At 46.3% G+C, this 21,122-nt stretch overlaps 1 protein-coding gene across 2 annotated transcripts in view; it reads right to left on the bottom strand.

Moving 5' to 3' along the window:
* The window catches only part of JAG2 (jagged canonical Notch ligand 2), a 328,883-nt gene that overhangs the window by 241,976 nt on the left and 65,785 nt on the right, over positions 1-21,122 (bottom strand). The gene's annotated exons all lie outside the window — the stretch shown is intronic.

Below are 21,122 nucleotides of genomic sequence, written 5' to 3'. Positions count from 1 at the left end.
CGAGTTGCCAAGCGACAGCCCAGAACTCTTAATGATTTAGAGATGATCTGCAAAGAGGAGTGGACCAAAATTCCTCCTGACATGTGTGCAAACCTCATCATCAACTACAGAAGACGTCTGACCGCTGTGCTTGCCAACAAGGGTTTTGCCACCAAGTATTAGGTCTTGTTTGCCAGAGGGATTAAATACTTATTTCCCTCTGCAGAATGCAAATAAATTCATATACTTTCCACAATGTGATTTTCCGGATTTAATTTGTGATGTGCTATCTCTCACTGTTACCAATAACCTACCCTTCAATTATGGGCTGCTCATGTCTTTGTCAGTGGGCAAACTTACAAAATCAGCAAGGGATCAAATACTTATTTCCACCACTGTACCTCTATCATGTCTCCCCTCAGCAGTCTCTTCTCCAAGCTGAAAAGCCCTAGCCTCCTTAGTCTTTCCTCATAGGGAAGTCGTCCCAACCACGCTATCATTTTTGTCGCCCTTCGATGCACCTTTTCCAGTTCTACTATATCTATCTTGAGATGCAGCGACCAGAATTGAACACAATACTCAAGGTGCGGTCGCACCATGGAGCGAAACAACGGCATTATAACATCCTCACATCTGTTCTCCATATCTTTCCTAATACCCAACATTCTATTCGCTTTCCTAGCCGCAGCAGCACACTGAGCAGAAGGTTTCAGTGTACTATCAACGACGACACCCAGATCCCTTTCTTGGTCCGTAACTCCTAACGTGGAACCTTGTTGTTCTCCGCCCACATCCTCCGACTTCATCCAACTGCCCTGTGCCTGCCAGTGGAGGCAATGTGCCCCCCAACCAGACTGGCATCCATCACTACCACCACCCACGACCAGGAGACTAATAGCATCCCCTGCGGTAAGGTAGTGTCCAGAAGCCACCAAGCCATACTGCGCAGCGCCTGGGGCAACTAAGGCAGATGTCAGCAATAGCCCAGAGAGACAGCAGACCACCTGCTCAGCAACAAATGCTGCAGAAGATGCATGTGAGCTCTCGCCCATGAAACCACCTCCAAAGTGGCCAACATAAACCCCAGAACCTGAACATAATCCCAAGAACGTGGACTTGCCACTGCCAACAATCTGCAAACCTGCATCTGAAACTTGTTCCTCTGAGCTTCAGGGGGGGGGGGGGGGGGGGGAACTTGCCCTGCGACATGTCAAATTGCACTCCAGATACTCCAGGACTGGGTCAGAACAAGATGACTCGAACAACACCCAACTGGTGGCCTGGCAACTCTCCTGTTCCAACTTTGCCCATATTAGCCTATCGTCCAGATAGGGATGTACCTGGATACCTTCCTTTCGCAGAGACATCGCCACCACCATGACCTTGGAAAAAGGTCTGGGAAGCCATAGCCAGCTCAAAGGGAAAGGCCCAGAACTGAAAGTGATGGCCAAGTGCCACAAAGCAAAGAAAACAGCAATGTGGAAGCCAAATGGGAACGTGCAAGATCCAGAGCCATAAGGAACTCTTCCAGCTGTACTGCCACCACCATCGACTGGAGGGTTTTCATCAAGAAATGCTTGACCCTCAGGAAATTATTGACTTTCCCCAAGATCCAAGATGGGGCGGAAAAACCCCCCCTTTCTGAGGAATGCCAAAGTAAATGGAATACCGGCCTTGTCGCACTTCAGAGCAAGGAACTAGCACAACTGCTCCAAGGTCTAGCAGGGACTATAAGGTGGTTAAGCGGATTCTTTGGCCAGCGTTCGGCAGTGAGACTCCAAAAACAAGTCTGCAACAGGCAAGGGAATTTCTAACCTGTAACAGTCTTGGATAATATCCATGACCCATTGATCTTTGATGATTTGGATCAGTAAAAAAAAAAAAAAAAAAAAAAAAAGTCAGCCAACTCCCTACCTGGAGAGGCGAAGAGTGGACCAGCACTCTATCATTGAAAGATACGCCCAGTCGTACCCTCATAGACCACTGAGCCTGTGCTCCTCGCCACGAAAGGAACACTGCAAATGAAAATGCAAACGCTGAAAACCAGAGAATGTCCAGCTCGGGTGGTACTGCCTTGCTTCCCAGATCCAGGGTTTCACACCCCCGGACCTCAGGACTACCTTCAGTTTATACTCCAGGAGTCGCTGCGACTTGGAATCACCCAAATCTTTGACCAGTTTTTCGAGATCCTCCCTCAAACAGCAGCTTGCCCCTAAAAGGGCAACTTGGTGAGTTGCTGCTTGGATGCCATATCTGCGCCCAGTAACAAGAGACGATGGGCCGTGACTGCTAGGGCCATCTCCTTTGCAGAGGCCCGTACCAAGATCATACAAGGAATCCACCAGGAGGCTAATCTGGATTAGAGACTTGCATGGGAACAGGGCTTGCGGGGTTCCCGTGGGGACGGAAGCCATTCCTGCGGGGTTCCCATGGAAGTCTACGCTGCACATGTGCCAGCCTCTCACTTACCGGAGTACCAAGTTCTTTGAGTGCTGTCTCCTCATCCTCCTTGCTTTAACAGCACAGATGTGGAAAGTCCATTAACGAGGTGGTAGAGACACAAATAGTGACTGGCATGGGATGAACACAGAGGATCTCCGAAAATAGTGACATTTTACTCTTACAGTTCGACATGTCCAGCGCCTTTGATATGGTTCACCATGATATACTTCTGTGGCTCCTCGATTACTTCGGTGCAAGTGGAAATGTATTAGCCTGGCTTAGAGGTTTTCTTACAACCAGATCTTACCAAGTACAAGCCAACTCCACCCTGTCATCTCACTGGAAAGCTGACTGCGGAGTGCCGCAAGGCTCCCCGCTATCACCTACCCTGTTCAATGTGATGTTGATCCCCCTGGCAATGGCTCTCTCCAAACTGGGGCTCTTAACCCGTTCATCTACGCAGATGACATCACTATCTACATCCCGTTTGAAAAGAACCTGAATGAAATTACTAGTCTGATTCGTAACGGCTTTAACACCATGCTTGACTGGGCAAATTCTTTTCGATTCAAGCTCAACGCCGAGAAAACGCACTACTTGATCCTCTCCTTATCGCAAACTCTGGCCTCCTGCGCTAATTACTCCTGAGCTCACCCTGCCTATCTCGTTGTCTCTAAAAATCCTGGGTGTCCTGGTTGATCGAACTCTTGTCGTTGGAGCAGCATGTGAACTCCACAGTCCAGCAAATGTTCTACTCTCTCTGGAGACTTAAGTGTATCAAGCCATACTTCCCTCGGGGCGTTTTCCGCAATCTAGTCCAGTCCCTGGTGATTAGCTGTCTTGACTACTGCAACAGTATCTTCGGAGGATGTACAGGTATGCTCCTAAAAAAATTGCAAACGGCCCAGAATACAGCTGCCTGGCTCGTCTTTGGGAAATCCAGATTTGAAAGCTCGAGACCATTGCATGAGCGACTGCACTGGCTTCCTGTGAAGGACCACATCGCGTTCAAGACCTGTGCACAAAATTATCTATGGAGAAGCCCTTTCCTACATGGGCCCTCTTGTTAACCTACCGCCCAGGAACTCCCGAAGCACGGCCCGCTCGTACCTTACTCTCCATTACCTTGCTCCCCGTGGCCTCAAATATAAGGCTATGGCTCCTCTTTTCCTTATCTCGGCACTCAACTGTGGAACGGCTGCCTCATGAGATCAAATTCACTTCAGATCACCCGACCTTTAAGAAGCGTCTCAAGACCTTCCTTTTTGGCAGAGCGTTTACCACGAGTCCTGCAGGAGCCGCAGCCTTTTAGCCCACAGCTCACTCCGTGATGCCCTATCACACACCCTCTCTTCCTTTCCCTCGTCAGTCATCTCTTTCTCCCTCCTGTGGCCCTTGTCTACTGTACTTTATGTTATTGTATTATGGTTTATTAACTATTGTACGCCACATTGAGCCTGCCCATGGGCGGGAATATTGCGGGATATAAATGTTATAAATAAATAAATAAAATGGAAGTTATAAAAAACCTGAACTTAAATGGCTGCATATGTGTGGATTTGTCAAATGACGCTTAGATGGTGACTGGCTGTGATGAACTTGGGCCGATACCGGGCAGACTTGTATGGTCTGTCTCATATATGGCAATCTGGTTTAGGATGGGCTGGAAAGGGCTGAGACAGCAACTTTAGTGGCTGGAACATGAGGACAGTACTGGACAGACTTTTATGGTCTGTTTCCCGCAAATGAGAAGACAAATAGGCTGGAGTGGGCTTCGACGACAACTCCAGCAGTTGGAACATAAGGATAGGGACAGGCAGACTTCTATGGTCTATGTCCCAGAAACGCCAAAGAAAGACTCAGTATATAATATTACGTTCATTGTTCATTTAATTATGAATTGATAATGAGCGTGACTATTGGGCAGATGGACCATTCAGGTTTTTACTGTCATTATGTTACTATTAACCCTCTTTGCTCCCAGTCTGATGCACAGACCTCAGCTCTGACATAGGCACAAGCATCAGATGTCACCTGACCTACTGGCATGTGCATGTGGCAACCTTTCAGCACACAGTGCTAGTGAATCAAAGAAAAGTCTTACATGTGCGCAGCAGAGTGTTCCAAGTTCCGTTCCTTCCATGCCTGCAGTGCTGCAGCTCGAACCCAGAGACCGAGAGCCAACTGGAATTTTTTTTTTTAATGTACCAATAAATTCTTGCAGAGACGGGTGGGAACAGGTTAAATTCTTGTGGGGACGGGTAGAGACAGGTAAGATTTCTGTCCCCATGCAACTCTCTAATCCGGATACTGTGGTGCCGAAGCCACCACAGCTGAGGAAGAACCGCGATCCTACTCCAGTGCCTGCTGAAACCAACTGAGGCATGCCCTAGCCACATAGGAGCTACAAACAGAGGCTTGCAAAGGCCAGAGCTAACATTTCAAAAGAGCACTTCAGCAAAGCCTCCAATCTCCTATCGTGTATATCCTTCAACACTACGCCACCCGCCACTGGGATCGTGGTCTTTTTAGCAACCACTGTCACCACGACATCCACTTTGGGCAAAGCAAACCGCTCCATCTATCTGTGCCTGCATCATCGGATAGAGATGAGCCATGGCCCTTACCACCTTCAAACCCGTGTCAGGGTTGGACCACTAAGCCATAATAAGCTCCTGAATCGCCTCATGACCAGGAAAGGCTAGGGAGAGTTTCCACATACTAGCCATCTTCAGATTTACAGACACCGCAGCCTGTACGTCCAGATCAGAAATGTTCAAGGCCCCCAAAATAAGGAGAACAACTTTTATCTATGAAAAGACAAATAGCCATGGGGTCATCAGGCTCCTCCAGAGTGATCTCTCCCTCTTTGAAGTTATCCAGATGAGAAGGCTGCAAAGATTCTCCCAAACAGGCTGCCAGAGAAGGGGAAAGGAACACGAAGGCCACCAATCCCATCTCAGACATGGAGATCCAAACGTCACTTCTGAGGATCTGCAACGGAATTGTTCAAAAATTTCTCCATGACCCCTGAGTGGTCAGCAGGAGATAATCCCATCTGTGGAGGAGAAGGCTAAGAAAGTGCATGCTTGAGGTTAGGTCTGGTGTAAAAGGAGAACAAAATCTAGGGAGGAAAAGTCCCCAGAGGACAAGAAGTAAGAAATGCCCCCTCCCCTCCCCCCCAGAACTAATAGGGCCCGGCAACATGGACTCTGCCACTAAGCCATCTGAAGTTCCTGACATGCAGCATGGCACGAGGAATACAAACCCTGTAATTCTGATGCAGCCTGCTCAGCAGGCACATTGGCAGGAGAAATCAAAATGGTGCATGCTCCTGCTGCATCAGAATGGGAAAGAGGCGCTTCCACACCAATACTGCCGGAGACAGCAAGGCCCTCCACACACAGAGGCCCGCCAACAAAATGACGCTGTCCGCATTTCAAGAAGCGCTTGACTGTTTCAGCCACCATGCCAATCCCCAAAGAGAAAGAAAGAACTCGCCACTGCCGGCAATACAGTAGTGGGTCTCCCCTGCTGCGATCTCCTCAGGAATGGAGCAGCCAGCCGCATACTTCACATCACTCCTGTGTAGGACGAGCTGGTCCCTGCACTGGGGGGGGGGGGGGGGGGCACTGCAGTGAGGCAGGGATCCAGACAGATGATATGACCTCAAAAATGGCATCCACTGGCCAAGCACCCCCTGCCTCAACTGGCCAAACCGGCCCTCAAATAAGAATCCAGGAGACAGTGAGAAGCCGTCCACCACCTGCTGGAGATAGGGAATACTGTGCTGAAGACAGTGATCCTGGATGGCCAGTCAATCAGTATATCTCTAACTCCACCTGCTGGTAGATGGACACAACCCACCAGTTCCTGCAGTCATCTGCTGCTGACGCTAAGGAATGAGGAATATAGATTTATATCTAAGTTGTCTGATAGAAGGAAACAAACATTAAGTTGTGTATTATTTCATAAGCAGAGTTCGAATGAAGTAAATCAACCCAGTTAAAGTAAAAAGGTGCTAACCCATTTAAGAACAGAGCTTAAATTGAGCCCTTGCTTCAACTGGAAGCCAATGTAGCTTTTCCAAGAGTGAAGTAACTGATTCAAACCTAGAAGCTGAAAATCTCTCAAACACGCTGCTGTATTTTGAACCAATTGTATTCTATTTATTAACATTCTTAGACAACCTACGGATACTATGTTAGAGTAATCTAATCTACTCAGAACTAGTGCCTGAATTAGCAATCTAAACTCCTCAAAACCAAAATAATTTGCACATAGCTCTTAAATTTGCGCATAGTATAAAAGGATTTTTGAACAATCTGTTTAACATGATCAGAAAAGGTCAATAATCTACAACTCCTAAAATTCATGAAGATTTCTCAAAAACAAAAGGAATCTGCTCCTATCTGGAAACTTTACAGGAAACTTAGGCACCCAGGTCCTAACCAAAGAAATTAAGTCCCCCCCCCCCCCAACCCCTGATTTAGTTTCAAATGATTATTGGTAATCCAACAATGAATAAGTCTGACACAATTTTCCAGACTATTCAATGCACAAGCCCAATCTAACAAAAATCGATAATAACGAGTTAATGTCATCTGCATAAATATAAAATGGGATTTTGAACTGCTCAAGTTCCTGCCCCAAAGGTTGAAGCATCACATTAAACAAGATTGGCGATAATGCTGACCCCTGGGGTACTCCACAAAAAATATTTTGCTTTTTCACCGTATAACTATGTACAGCTAAAAAGCCTTTAACCCAAAACGTTCAGCTCCACCCAAACCCAACTCAGTCTAAACAACAGAAGATCATGATCAACTAAATCAAACGCTGAGGAAAGGTCAAATTGAATAATGGCCTTTTGTCCCTTGCTCAATAAAGATTCTCCATAAGCAATCAATGCCCACAATACTGTTTCAGTATTATGATTTTTTTCTAAATCCAGACTGAGAAACGTGAAAAATATGACTATCAATATAATCATCCAATACCTTCACAACATATCTGTCTAGCATCCTTACGAATAATGGATGGAGGCAACAGACAAATCATTATTAACAGAAAGTAAACCACCCCATGGATTTTTCGAAATAGGGGTGAGAACTATCCCCCCCCCCCCCCCAAAGAAGATGGAAAATGCCCACAAGTTATCATTGAATCATTCAGTACACTTAACAAGAAAAAAAAAAACCAAACAGATAAATTCTTCATAAGTGGGACAAAGATCTAAACTACAATGAGGTCTTACACACTTAGAAAGTAATAATTTTGTATTCAAAATTCTCTCTCCATTTCCTCTTAATTCTAGCATATCAATATTATTTGATACTAATCACGACCTTATCCCTAAAAAACCACAGCTAACTCACTCGCAGATGGCATAGTAAGATTTTGCTGTACCGTCAAATTATCAATACATGTCAAAGTATCCACTAAACAACTTATGTACATTCATAGTAGATTCATTCACCAGCTTAGAATAAAACTTTAATTTTTTTAAAAGCAGATTTATATAGAGATCATACATCTCCATCATTGCCTTTCTCCAAGCTCTTTCTACATTCTTGCTTCAAAGCTAGTAACTGAGAATCAAACCACTTTTCAGACTTCCATACTAGATGAAATAGCACCTGTTAAAATGTAAAACTAAAGTATTAAGGAAGTAACAAGCATCCCAATTTTAAAATATTTCATGTATGGAATTTGGAATACACAAATTGCTCAATTTTTCCCAGAACAAAATAGGGTCAAGTTTACCTCTTTTTTTTTTTTTTTTACCACAACCTTATTCTTGGTCCTTTTAGAACCAGCATCTTGCCAAAATATAGTAAAATCCAGTTAAAAAAAAAAAAAAAAAATAGATCGGTCCAAGGGACTTGTCTACTTTCATTAAAACTAAAATTACAAAACGAAGCGTTACAGTTCAAATTTAATAGATCTAATGACCTTTATCATGTGAACATTGAATAGAGCACAACCCAGAGACTCCAAAAATTCCAAAAAATAAAATTAGTGGTATTATCCTGTTTGTCCTCTAAATGTAAATTTGTCACCCACTAATAGAGTATTCTGAAGATGCACAGTATATTTTGTAACAATTTCTTGAATATTTTTCAAGCTCACCTATTTTTCTTGGGGACAATATACATCCCTACCCTCCCATGTCCAACATCTACTACTACTACTATTTAGCATTTCTACAGCGCTACAAGGCATACGCAGCGCTGCACAAACACAGAAGAAAGACAGTCCCTGCTCAAAGAGCTTACAATCTAATAGACAAAAAATAAATAAAGTAAGGATGTCCGATATTTCCTTCACCCTACAACCACCATGTCCAGTATCCTCCCATTTCCCTTTTTTCCTCAATATCTGATCTAGCATCTTCTTTATCCCCCTTTAATAAGCCAGTCAGCCAACCATATTCTCCATCTTGATCCAGCATCTCCCTTCTATCACCCTACTCCATGGCCACTATCTCCCCTCCCCCAGCACGCATATTCCCTTTACATCTTTTACTTATTCAGCATCTCCTCTCCCCCTCCATCCAGCATATTCCCCTCATCTCCTTACTCCCCCCTCCCTATGTCCAGCATCTGCCTCAGTGGCCCTGTCTGCTGTGTACCTATTCTCCCCAACCTCTCTCACTTCCAGTAACTGTCCTCCCCAAGCTGTTCCATCATCTCCCTTCTCTTCCCTTTTTTTCTCTCTCCCTAATCCAGCATCTATATTTTCCACCCATCCAGCATCATACTTTATTCTTACCTATTGCCTCCTCTAGCACTTGACTACCATCAGCCATGCCCTCGGCCCCAGTCCCACAAAACCAGGATGGTGATAAAGGGAAAGGGGACAAACTGTGGAGCCTTGCTGTTGCCTATACTGCTACAGGCTCTGTCAGACTTGAGCCTGCCCTCAAAACCAGGAAGTGATCTGGGGGGGGGGGGGGGGTGCACTCAGGACTGGCAGAGTCTACAGCAATGCAAGCAAGAGGGAAGGCACCATGGATTCTGTCTCCTTTAATGCCATCCAGTTTGGCAGGACAGAGCTCAAAGCAGGGCTGATGGCAGCCGAGTGATTATTGGGGACCGGGGTACTTCTTGCACATTCACTTCAGTGATTAGCAACCCAGAGCCAGTGATACCTATGATGGTAAGCAAGCCAAGTTGCTCCCTCTTTGCCTGGCTCCAGCTTAACCTATGGATCAGTGATGTGTCACGCTTGAGCCATTAGTGCCGGCAACCTGGGCCCAAGACTCACAGGTTAAGCCGGCCCTAACCATCAGCACAACCTACCACTTGCTGGAGGTAGAGAAAAATACTGGATTGTTCCAAGGAGCACCCCAGCTTATACCATGATGTCACTGGTAGAATTCAGTTCTCTACCTGCTGGTAGGAAAGATTGGATTGGATTTATTCATTTGATATACCATTCTATACTAGTGTGAGTGGTTTACAACAAAATGATAAATTATACATCACACAATGTGCAAGTCCGTGTAGAACAGTGGAGCTGACATTAAGGGAATACCCCCCCCCCCCCCCCCCATACACACACACACAAATTCATTAGACCCAGGTGTTTAGCGCTGCGTGCGTCTGGTAGCACTATACAAATGCTAATAATAATTTGAAAGTCTGGCAATTTTTTTTTCACACCATAAATTGCTAACCCTATTGCCCAACACCTACCAGAAATCTGATCTTATTTCCTACCAACCCAGAAAATTTAATTTTAGATTGCATACAATAACCACTTCTAATCTAAGGGAAAATTAGGTTCTCAGCATGATAATTTTCTTTCCTTTAGTCATAGCAGATGAAGCCATTACATATGGGTTGTGTTCATCAACCAGCAGGGGGAGACAGAGAGCACTCAACTTTTCTCAGTGCCTCATGGTCAGCTAGCTCCACTGCCTCTTCAGTATTTGAAGCTTCCAAAGCAGTATGGCAAACCGCAATGGGAATAACATGAACTTTCCTCACAGCGAACGATGGCCCCTTAACAAGGGCATGAACTCAAAAAAGGAGGGAATGAACTCATCCTCCTGGAGGGAATAAACTCGTCCTCCACTTTGTATAAAACGGAGGGAATACTTGCATCCTCCTGGAGGGAATAAACTCATCCTCCTAGAACTGTAACAAGAATCCTGAAGACTGTTTTCCGACTCCCCAAGGAAGGAATATAACTTCAGGAAACAAGAACAGCACCTAAAATCAGAATCACTGCAATACAGACAATCATACAGGGAGGGCTCATGGCTTCATCTGCTATGACTAAAGGAAAGAAAATCATGGTAAAAACATAAATTTTCCCTTCCTTGTCATCAAGCAGATTAAGCCATTACGTATGGGATGTAACAAAGCAATCCCTAAATAGGGTGGGAACAAGCCACACCACGCGCTAGCACCTGTGCTCCAAAACGCGCATGCCTCCTGGCAGCCATATCCAGCCTGTAATGTCGGGCGAAAGAGAGCTTAGAAGCCCATGTTGCAGCACTGCAAATCTCATGAAGAGATAGTGCTCCAGTTTCCGCCCAGGAAGAGGAAATCGCTCTTGTGGAATGTGTCTTAAAGGCTTCAGGCGAAGCCCGGCCAGACAGCAGATATGCTGAAAAGATAGCTTCTTTGAGCCAACGGGCAATAGTGGCTTTAGACGCTGAAGACCCTCTGCGAGGACCTGCAAACAGCACAAAAAGATGGATCAGCGGTCCTGAAAGAATTTGTAATTCGCAGATACTGCAACAGAGTCCTGTGCACATCCAAAAGGTGCAACTGCCCAAATGAACCTGGAAACTCCTCCTCAACAAAGGAGGGAAGAAAAACAGGCTGGTTTATGTGAAACGCTGAAACCACCTTAGGCATGAAGGAAGGCACGGTCCGAACCGTGACCCCTGACTCTGAGAATTGCAGAAAAGGGTCTCTACAGGACAGCGCCTGGAGCTCTGACACCCGTCTCGCCGAGGTAATGGCCACTAAAAAGACGGCCTTCAGTGTCAAATCTTTCTCTGAAGCACGCTGAAGCGGTTCAAAGGGAGCCCCCTGAAGGGCCTTCAATACTAACCCCAGATTCCAAGCTGGACAAGGGGCCCGCACGGGAGGACGGAGCCGAAGCATCCCTCTAAGAAACCGTGCCACATCTGGATGAGCAGCTAAGGACACGCCTTCAACCTTGCCACGCAGGGAGGCCAATGCTGCCACTTGCACCCACAGGGAATTATAGGCCAAGCCTTTGTGTACACCATCCTGTAAAAAGTCCAGAATCGGCGAGACAGGAGCCCGCAATGGAGAAAGCGCTCTTGAAACACACCAAACTTCAAACTGGCGCCAATTCCTGGCATAAGCCACGGAAGTGGAGCGCTTACGGGCCTGCAGGCGAGTGGAAATTACCTTACTTGAGTAGCCTTTATCTCAATTACGCCCTCTCAATCGCCATGCCATAAGTCCAAAGCGGCAGGCGTCCTCCATGGCCACCGGACCCTGTGACAACAGGTGCGGAACCAGAGGTAACGGAAAGGGAGCCTCCAACAGCATCTGGCGGAGGTCCGCATACCAAGGTCTCCTGGGCCAATCCGGGGCGATGAGCACCACTTCTCCTGGATGCAGCTGAATCCACAGGAGCACTCGCCCTATCAAGGGCCACGGAAGGAAGACATACAGCAAGCCCAGAGGCCAGGGTTGAGCCAAGGCATCCAACCCGGCAGAGTGAGGATCCCTCCCGTCTGCTGAAGAAGCACGGGACTTTGGCATTGGAACTGGTCGCCATAAGATCCATCACTGGCTTGCCCCATTTGGCACATATCTGCAGGAATACATCATCTGCTAGTTCCCACTCAATCGATCTGATGCCTGCTTAGATAGTCGGCTTGCACGTTGCTCTGACCTGCAATGTGAGCTGCTGACAGGGACTGTAGATGCAGCTCGGCCCAGTGGCAAATTTGTTCGGCCTGCGTGGCTACAGCTCTGCACTGAGTGCTGCCTTGTCAATTTATGTAGGCCACTGCTGTCGTGTTGTCCAACATCACTCAGACAGCCAATCCTTCCAGGGTCACTTGAAAGGCCAGAAGAGCCAGAAACACCGCTTTCAACTCCAGGCGTTTGAAAGACCACTCCGACTCCTCGGGTGTCCACAGACCCTGGGCATGCTTCCCCTGGCAATGTGCGCCCCAGCCCTTCAGGCTAGCATCTGTCACCATTAGGCACCAATCGGGGAGCGCCAGCGGCATTCCCCACCGCAACATGCTGTCCGAGAGCCACCACTCCATACTGAGGCGGGCCGCAGGGAGCCAAGAAAGTCTGCACCGATAATCCTGAGATACTGGAGACCATCATTGAAGTAGAGAATACTGTAGAGGTCTCAGGTGCGCTCTTGCTCATGGCACCATTTCCAAGGTGGCCGTCATCGATCCCAACAGCTGGGCAATGTCCCAAGCTCGCGGGCAGGGCATCCTCAGGAGCAGACGGACCTGATTCTGAAACTTGCACCGCCTTTGTTCGGGAAGAAACACATAGCCCGAGGCTGTGTCGAACCTGGCCCACAAATATTCTAGAGATTGCGAGGGGGTCAGGTAACGTTTGGCCATATTGACGACCCAGCCCAGAAATTGAAGGACTGAAACCACTCTGGCGGTAGCTAGATGACTCTTTTTCCGAGTCTGCTCTGATGAGCTAGTCGTCTAGGTACGGGTGAACCCGGATACCCTCTCGCCTGAGAAAGGCAGCTACTACCACCATTACCTTGGAGAAGGTTCGGGGAGCTGTGGCGAGGCCAAAAGGCAAGGCCCGAAACTGGAAATGTTTTCCCAATACCACAAACTGCAGAAACTTCTGGTGCGAGGCCCAAATTGGTTTGTGCAAGTAAGCTTCTTTCAGGTCCAGAGACGTGAGAAACTCTCCTGGCTGTACCACCGCCAATGACGGAGCGCAGGGTTTCCATGTGAAAATGCCGCACTCTTAAGGACTTGTTTAGCTCTTTTAAGTCCAGGATCGGGTGAAAAGACCCACCTTTTCATGGCACCACAAAGTAAATGGAGCAGCAGCCTAGACCTTGTTCGGCGGGAGGCACCGGGGTCACAGCCCCTATCTGGCACAGACTATGCAGAGTCTCCTCTACTGCCGCCCGTTTGGCAGCAGAACTGCATCGGGACTCCACAAACACGTCTCTCACCGGGGTATCGAATTCTATTCGGTATCCGTCTCTGATCAGGTCCAAGACCCACTGATCTGCGACGATTTTGGCCCACTCCTCAAAAAAAGAAGGAAAGTTTTCCTCCGATGACAGGAAACGAGGAGAGGGCCGGCGCACCATCATTGAGAGGGTCGCCCCTGAACCGGCAGCTGCGGAACGTTTGTCTGAGCAAAAGGAGTTTCTCGGCTAGAAAGCGGGCACGCGAAGTGAACCCAGTAGCACGCCCCGGGCGGTACCTTCTAGCTTCACGGAAGCGAGGTCTGTAAGAGGAGCAGACCGCCTGACCCTTAGAGGAAGGCTTCGGCCTATCTTCGGCCAAGTGCTGAGGTTTGGAATCCCCCAGGCCTTTAACAATGTTTTCCAGCTCCTCACCAAACAGGAGAAGGCCTTGAAAGGGCAGCTTCACCAACCTTTGCTTAGAGGCCATGTCCGCCGCCCAATGTCTTAGCCAAAGAGTGCGGCGAGCCGCCACTGCTATAGCCATTTGCTTAGCCGAAGCTCTGACCATATCATAAAGGGCATCAGCCAAAAAGGACAAGGCCAACTCCATCCGCGGAGCCACTTCAAATAAAGTCTCCGCTCCATCACCGGGCTGTTCCACTGCCTGCTGTAACCAAGCCAGGCAGGCTCTATAGCAGCATAACAACCGCATGCAGACGCCCGAACAGTGAGACCTGCCAAATCAAAGGACCGCTTCAGAGCTGAATCAAGCCTGCGGTCTTGAATATCCTTCAGGGCAACACCTCCTTCAACAGGTAGGGTAGTTCTCTGTCACAGCCGTGACCAGGGCATCCACTTTAGGCATTGCAAAGCGAGCCAAATGTTCCTCACTCAGAGGGTTTAATTGCCCCATAGCCCTGGCAACCTTCAAAGGTCCCTCGGGATCAGCCCATTGAGCCGAACTAAGCTCTTGGATGGAGTCATGCAAAGGAAAGGCTCGAACAGGCTTTCTGGTACTAGCCATCCTTGGATTAACCGAGGAGGCTGTGCCACTCCCAGGATCTTCAAATCGAGAGGGCTTGTAAGGCATCTGAAATAAGCGCTGGCAGCTCCTCGCGGTGGAAAATCCTCACCGCAGACGGATCATCAAGCTCCTGTGGCAATTCTGCAGCCGACTCTGGCTCCTCAGCCCAAGAAGTTCTGCCAGACCCCTCAGAATCCTCATAGCCCGACCACGGGGGGGAAAGGGGGGTGCGCCACACTCAGAAGGGGAATTAGCCCTTCTGCGTTTATCAGGAGGATAAGAAACAGGCAAAGCCAACTCCAAAAGGCCAGGATCCACCGGGGGGGGGGGGGGGGGGGGGGGGGGGCAGGCAAACTTGAAAACCGCTCCTTGACCGCCCGGATCCTGCCCAGGGCTATCAGCTCTATTAGCCTCACTCAGGGGACCCCCCCCCCCCCCGGATTCAGAGATCTCCGTCGCAACGGAGGCCACGCCATGTGGAAAATCCAAAATGGTGTCCGCTGCCAGCTCAGAGAGGGAAAGATCGCCGCTCACCATGCTCGGGCCGGCTCTACCGTCTGTACAGCACGAATTACAGAGCCCCGCTGCTGATTTGCGCTTGCCACATTTAGAACAGCGCTTTACAGTCTCCGCAGCCATCGCCGAAAACAGCGGTAAAATTCAAAAATGGCAGTTCGCGCCAAAAACGTCCTGTTCGCGGGCCCACCCCGGAGGAGTCAGAAAACACTCTTCCCTCACTAGACCAAGTATCACAGCTCCAGTCCTGCAGAAGAATCTCAAGAAAAAAAAACCTGTTTTCCAAGATCGCTGCGCTAAAGCGCGACACGACTAATTATTTATTTTAACGCTGTGAGGAAAGCAGAGGCAAAAGAGGTAAATAAAAACACTCGAGGCTCAGATAAGTGGGAAAGGCAGGGAAAGGCGAACCAATGTGCCTGCATCCACTGAGTGGGAAAGGACAGGGAAAAGCAAGCTAATATGTCCACATCCACGGGGGCATGGGTAAGGCAGGGAAAGGGCTGACCTATGTGCCTTCAAAGTGAAGCTGCTATAGCCTCTAACACCCCGGCTAACAACTGGCAAGCCAGGAGCCACCCCCAGGCAGATTTTGATGGAGCTCGAAGAAGCTGCAGCCACCCTGCTTGGGGAGATAGAGAATACTGAAGAGGCAGTGGAGCTAGCTGGCCATGAGGCACTGAGAAAAGTTGAGTGCTCTATCTCCCCCTGCTGGTTGACGGACACAACCCATACATAATGGCTTCATCTGCTTGATGACAAGGAAAGTATTGATTTTACTAACATTGGAATAACATTAAGAGACAACAATTATATGTGAATTAGGAAACAGAAGGGAAACATTTGTATAGGATGCTAAAAAATAGTTATGTGGTATTCTGATAAGGGTCTCATTTGTTGTAATGCTATAACAAAATGTATAGTCAGCATGGTATTGATCCAGTGACCTGGCTTGGCCACTGCTGGCGGCAAGATACTGGGCTAGATGGACCACTGGTCTGACCCAGTATGGCTATTCTTATTTTAATGGCACATTTGAAAATAATGATTAGTTTGAAGCTTATTGTCTGAAAGAATAAAGGCAATATATTTGACAGTCATATCTGAAATGCAGATGAACGAACATTTTTTTCTACTGTGAGAATGTTTCAATTATTCTCTAACATATAGGTAACTGTGCAATACCAGCTAACCAGTCAACCAGGACAGCTGTGTTTAAAAAAGGGACAAGTCTAGACTTGGAGACAAGAGCTACCATAAAAAAAGGCGATCCAACCAAGGAAAGGTGTTCATTTTATTAAAGCAGATTAAATATTCTTTATACCGACTAACCAGTTTCAATGTCAGTCACTTAAAGGCTAAACTAGAGGCTTGGCCCTGTGAATGAAGTAACGTCCTTTCACACAAAATCAAAATTTGAATGTTTACAAGATTGAAATATCTGCTTTTATATTTCAATGATAGCAAAATGTATGTATGTGCGTGTTTGATATAAACTATGTTCAGCATGTATACATCTGATACATTCTCAGAGATGCTACCCAGTCAACATTTAATCAAAATAAAAATGGATTTTAAGCCAACTAAATGCAAAGTTTGGCTGACAGTCATTGGCTAGCTCTAGTTTCTAGACAATATTCTATCAGCTATAGCTTCCTCCTCCTCCTCTCCAGCATGGTTCTTTTGGCACTGCATGGTATGCACAACAGTGGAAGCCAGAGCTAGCTGTGGCAGTCCTTGATAGCTAGCTGGCTAGACTTAGCTTTTAGTTACTAGCATGTTTACAATCTATTTTTATAATTTCATTCAAAAAATGTTAAATCACTTAAGAGTAGTCTAGTACTGTTTCTCTTGGATGTTGATTATGAAATGTTCTGTCCTATTGTAACTTGGAGTTTGCTTGCTTTTATTTTTTTGAATTTTACACCACCTTGGTCTGCTTTGTCTGTAAAAGCAGTATAGCAAGTTTTAATAATTATAAAATTATAGCCTATCTACAGGCTATTTCTCAAAAGTGAAGTGTCCCATTACTAGTTAGGTTTAAAATCTGAAGAATTTTACATTCTTCTCTTCTTGAGCAAAGACTTGTCAAAAAAAAAAAAAAACTTCAGTTTTACAGGTTTGTTTTTCAACATATATTATACACATTACATTCACTAAGGTTTCCTAAAGTTTAGGATAGAAAGCACAAATTAAAATTTATTGGCCCATTCAGACTTGTCCCAGCATATAAAGTCCTTCTGCATTGGCAAAAGAAGATGTCCACATACAAAAGATTTGAATTGGGCCCTTAGGATTTTCTCCCAAAGGCATACTCAGAGAAAATCATATTAACATCCTAGGTCACGTACTATAGGTTGGTATACATACACAATGTCACATCAATCCTGTAAGCTCTTGTAGTGCTCATGTTAATAAGAGGCTTAACAGAACGTGTAACTATATACTGCACCGTAAAAACCTGTTAATCTTTTACAAATAGTTATTTTTTTTTTATTATTAGATTATTCCTCTGTGTTAATGTTTTGTAGCCGACTCTACTGAAGCAGTAATTAATACTTGCAAAAACACTGTTCTTCCCATCCCCCTCAAACTCCATGTGGTAAGAATATTACTGTCTCCTCCGGGTGTTTCAAGCTGTGCATCATTATAATTTCAAGCAGGCTGAAGAGTCAAGAGGGAATTAAGCTAGCTATGTAATAAAGTGCTTTAATTACTGCTCCAATCTCAGAACACCTGCAAGTATTCTGCGCGCGCACACACAAAAAAGTCCTACACAAAAGGCTACACCACAAAAGAAAGTTCAATATAATAAATCATTACAGCACACCCCAGTTAAGTGCATGTCAGATAAGTGCACACACCACTTACATGCATCGCAATGCTCCTGTACCAAATTTTTTCCATTCATTCCAATAGTAACTAACTTCAGTTTGAACTAAGCACATGCTCCGTTTAAATGCAATACATTGCTTGGCTTATTTGGCATCACCACTCCATTTAAGTACGTTCTTCAAAGAAAATGGGGGGGGGGGGGGGGGGGGCAACCAGCATCCGCCCTCATTCACTCCCACCCTCGTGATGTACGACATGTGACCCAGGCAGCTGCATATCACAATGCTGAGAATGAGGGACAGAGAAGAGAGGTAGGACTGCCCCATCAACCTCATTGGCTCTCAGTTCTGTGATGTACAACTGTCACACCACAGTTAGAACGATGGAAAGTAAAACATGACGTTCAAGAAATAGCATGGTGATAAAGATGCAGATGAGTTAGGTAGCAAATGTTCTACCTAGCATCATGAAAAATTATAAGCCACATGACATTTTTAAAGCAGATAAAACAGGTCTGTATTGGACAGCGATTCTTGATGTGACCCTGGCATTCAAACAGGCCAAGGTGGCTGGAATAAGACAGACACTGTTACTATCATGCAACATGGGCAGAAGTGAAAAGTTAGAGCCAGTGACAGTCAGCAAAAGAAAAACATTCACTTTCCTGCAAGAACGTTAAACAGTTCCAGTAGCATTCGAGGCAAACAAAAATGCTTTGACAACACAAGAAATTTGGATACAACAACAAACAAATTGCACAAGGTAGAAGTGTGAAATTCTGATGATGTGCGACAACTGTGCAGCACACAGCAATGATGCTAGACTAAGATAAGCTTGTGTTCCTACCACCCAACACAACTTCTCTATTCAGCCAATGGATCGGGGTACCAGCCAACTTCAAACAGCATTACAAAGTGCTTGTGCTGTGCCATCTGATGGGCACAATAGATAGTTAATGATGGAAACATAAGCAAGCAAGCTCCTGAGTTGGCTTGTGAGCTTAATCTGCTGGACTCTCTGCACATGCATTAGGAGGCTTCGCGTTGTCTTACCCAGAGTACAATTGCCAAATGCTACAGACGGGCTTTGTGAAAGAATGCTATGATAATGAAAATCCTGCATCCTCGGTGGTGAACACAGCTGCGCTAAAACAGCAGATCTCCCAGCTGGAGTGACGGCTGAGGAGTTTGATCGCTATATGTCCGTTGATGAGTACCTTCATATAAACGATGCTGAGATTGCTCAGACAAGCCCAACAGAGCTGAAGTTGGCAGTGAGTGTGATGCATGACCCACTGACATCTGCTGCTGCACTACACAGCTTGAAAATTGTGAGGGCTTAACTTGAAGGTAATCGATGCCAGAACTACAAATGTTATGACATTTGTATCCCACATTATCCTGAACAAGCTCAGGTTCAATGTGGCTTACATTCAAGAAAAAAACCATCAAAAATATAATACACTAACATAATTATAACATTTTAACATACAGTGAAACCTCTGTTTTCATCGATAATTCGTCCAAAAATTATCGACGAAAACCGAAACCGACAAAAACCGAGGCACCATGGCAGCGCGAGCAGTCCACATAATCCTGGCCCCTCTCTCTCAATCAACGCTGCCTGTACGCTAGGAGTTCCTCTCAACGTGAAGGCGGGGTTTTGTTCGCGTGTATGCAAAGTGAAGGAGCATCGGAAGTTCCCCGGATGTTGTATACTCGTCCCAGTCCTTGCTATATACAGTATATAGAAATTGAGGTAACGCCGATGAAATCCAAGGTGACCGACGAAAACCGAGACAAAAGTTTTGCGAAACAAATCGACGATAACAGAAAACGACGAAAACCGAGGTTTCACTATTAGGAAGAATTGTGTGCTTGCATGGAGCTAGGCTAGAGTATTGGTTATGTTGAAACATATAAAAGACAAGCAACATTAGTTTATTGTCTTTTGATAAAATATGTACTTAATAGAAAAGCCTTTAGTAATTTATAGAATCTCGGATATCTTCTAAATACCTTAACTGCTTGGGTAGAGAATTCCAAAGTTTGGTACTTGATGTGTGTGTGACCTGCTTGTTACAACACAAATTTGCAAAAGAAGAAAATTAGACCTTACCTGCTAATTTGCTCCCCCTTAAGTCCCTCTGAACTGGCCCAGAAAGTGACTGATGGGTTGTGCACGCTTTTCAGCAGATGGAGACTGAGAATTCTAACGAGAGAGAGAGAGACAGAGAGAGACAGAGAGAGAGAGAGAGGCAATAAGAGCCCTGGCTAGCTAGAGATATTCAATATTACCCTAACAAAGCAGAAGGAAAGAACAAGATTCTGTGCAACTGGGAAACTGATGGCATACAAATAAACATACATTGTCTGAGGATGCATACTGGGTGTCTTTCGAGAAGGAACCGAAATGCCTCTAGTGCCAACTGGATTGCTCTGGTTTCCAAGAGATTGATCAAGCAGGTCGTCTCCTGCCAAGACCAAAGGCCTTGTGCAAGTGTCCTAGACAGCAAGCTCCCCAGCCCCTGAGGCTGGCATCGGTTGCGATTATCATCCGAGGGCGATCCATGGAACACCTTTGATTAGATTGGCTGTCGCAGCACCCAACAGAGGCTCCGCGCTCCAGAGCTGGGGCAACCGTGCTGTCAGGAGAATCCTTCTGCAGAGACCATCGAGCACAAGAGACTGCTGCAGAGATCTCATGAGGGCCCTGGCCCAAGGTAGCCTCTATCATCGCCGCCATGGATCCCAGAACCTGAAGATAATCTCTTGCATACAGCATCAGCTTCCACAGGAGTGTTCAAATTTGATCCTAAAGTTTGAGAATCCTGCTCTGGGGAAGAAACACCCACCCTGCAACGTACTGAAAGACACTCCAAGATAGTAGTGTGTGTCTGAGATGACATTAAGCAGCTCTTGAGAGGGTTGACTACCCAATCGAGGGACTAAAGGAACTGAACTACCTAAGCAGTGTCCTGCAGACTCTTGATACGACTTTGCTCTGATCAACCAATCATCCACTACCATGATTTTCATGAAGGTATGAGGAGTCGTAGAGAGACCAAAAGGCAGCCCCCGAAACAGATAATGCTTGCCTTAAAAAAACAAAACAAAACTGTAAAACAAAGAAACTGCTGGTGGATTGGACAAATTGGAATGTGCAGATGAACCTCTGTTAAGTCTAGAGC

Source organism: Microcaecilia unicolor, chromosome 9 (genome assembly GCF_901765095.1).
Source record: "Microcaecilia unicolor chromosome 9, aMicUni1.1, whole genome shotgun sequence".
In the NCBI taxonomy this organism is placed as follows: domain Eukaryota; kingdom Metazoa; phylum Chordata; class Amphibia; order Gymnophiona; family Siphonopidae; genus Microcaecilia; species Microcaecilia unicolor.
This window is presented reverse-complemented; position numbering and strand designations above follow the sequence as displayed.